General features: G+C 36.9%; 1 protein-coding gene across 1 annotated transcript in view; it reads left to right on the top strand.

Moving 5' to 3' along the window:
- LOC119587911 (mast cell tryptase-like) overlaps window positions 1–1926 on the top strand; it is a gene marked incomplete in the record, with an annotated part of 22644 nt that overhangs the window by 20229 nt on the left and 489 nt on the right. Inside the window, 1 exon segment of the mRNA XM_037936620.1 lies at window positions 1–1926.

The raw sequence follows: 1926 nt of genomic DNA, 5'->3' as shown, positions 1-1926 counted from the left end.
CCTAAAGTTCACTTTACGGAAAGATATGCGAAATGCAGTGAAAGTAAACTTTAATTTGGCTACCGTTAATTCCACAGAAGATTACATCGACCTTGGTAAGTGTTCATTGGAAGGCAAATGCGTGTTGCTCACTTCAGTATACTTGCGGAACTGACTGAAATACGGACACTAATGTTGAATTTTTACAGGAAAAGTATGACAACTGATCAACCATTTTTATTTGTTGATTTTTCCAGTCAAAGAAACGACTGTATCACCGAATATAAGAAGGAATTTAAGTGAAAAAAATCACAAGTGACAAGTGACATATGACGAAAAAGTAGAAGACTAAAATGGGCCTTCATGAAAGCCAGTGAGCTGAGACAAGGTGTGCATCACCACATGTAAGAGAATGCGCGATGGTGTGCAGAGGAAATTGTGATAAAATGGAAAAGGAAATAACGGTGAAATAGCTTGTTGAAAATATTTCTGATTAAGTTATGTGTAGGTATTTATAATTGTATGATAGTAAAAAAAATGGCTTAGAGCATGTGGAAATTTGATAGATTCACTTGAAGGTACGAAAAACTATATACAGTATCTATGGATATGTTTTATATATTTGACTGCATTATTCTTCGTATATTTCTAGCTGTCTATGCGTGTCTTCTTTATTCCAGTATACATATTAATAAAATCAATGAGGAATATATTAACAGTTTATCAAATATTTTCTGGAATATGAATTAAAGACTTTTCTAAAAAGATGCAATCGAGACTAACTTGTATTTTATTGCAAAACGCAGTGTGAAACAACCCAGTGAATATCTAAACGTACACTCTGTATTTCAGAGAAAAATGTAGGACAATTTAAATGCTGAATCATAAAGGAAAGTGACTTTATGATCACAGGACAGTCTCCATAGAAAAGGGTGTCTCTCATGTCAAAAGAATGAAACGTCAGAATAATCCTTATTTATATCTTTAGTTCGACAGCATAAGTGAATATTATTTTTAAAAAATAGTATATATATGATAGAAAACAGATGCCTTCAAAACAAATGTACATAACATTGCGATTGTACGTCAATATCAGATTTGTTTATAACGCACAGCATATTCCATCGGACGAGGAAGCAGGCCACAGAATCTCTTCTTGTCGTTTACCTCAGCCCTTGCCTTCTCTTGTGCGCGTGCACTTGCTACTCAGGAAGAATATGAAGGACAGACGCGACGAATTCACATTTACATCCGTCGACTATGGTACTATATTTGACTCATTCATTGTTCTAGCAGTTCACGACGCTGTAACACCTTAAGTGAGGTCATTACTAAACACGCATCCATTTTCTGTTTTCCTTTTGCCTTTTGGTTATCTAGACGCTCATAAGCTACTCAGAGCAATCTTCGCATGATGGTCTTAGCTAGATTGCTACTCATTTCGTCCTTTACGAAGACAGTGCTCCTTAGAGTTACACTTACCCTTAAATTTTTGCTATAGCACTGTATAAATAACATTTATATAAAATAATTTTATATTATTTGCTAAGACGCTTGGACTGAAGAGCTCTAGTCTCAAACGTGTTCCCTTCCTCTTTTATTTCCATATCACTACCCCTTCTTTCTCTTTGAATTAATTTCGTCTTCCAACAAAAGGCGTCGAAGAGGACAAGAAATAAGTCCCGTCGTTGCCCGAGTGTCAGCTGAGAGGCGTTTCCTGGGAGTAGCGGCCGTACCACAAGTGCCTGCCTGCTCCTCAAATGCATCGGTACAAGTGCATGTAGTGCCATCTGTCGGTGATGGTTAGGTTAATGATTTTATTTATTGATTTAGTTCTCTGAGCAGTGAAAACCATCAGCGACAAATGATTGTTTGGTTCGTTGAGCCCTGGTAGTTCTGAGTCAATCGAGGATTCCCGCAGCTGGAAAGTTCGTTTCTTTGCTGCTG

Source organism: Penaeus monodon, chromosome 23, assembly GCF_015228065.2.
Source record: "Penaeus monodon isolate SGIC_2016 chromosome 23, NSTDA_Pmon_1, whole genome shotgun sequence".
Lineage (NCBI taxonomy): Eukaryota > Metazoa > Arthropoda > Malacostraca > Decapoda > Penaeidae > Penaeus > Penaeus monodon.
The sequence above is the reverse complement of the archived record's forward strand: the minus strand, read 5'-3'. Positions and strand labels throughout refer to the sequence as shown.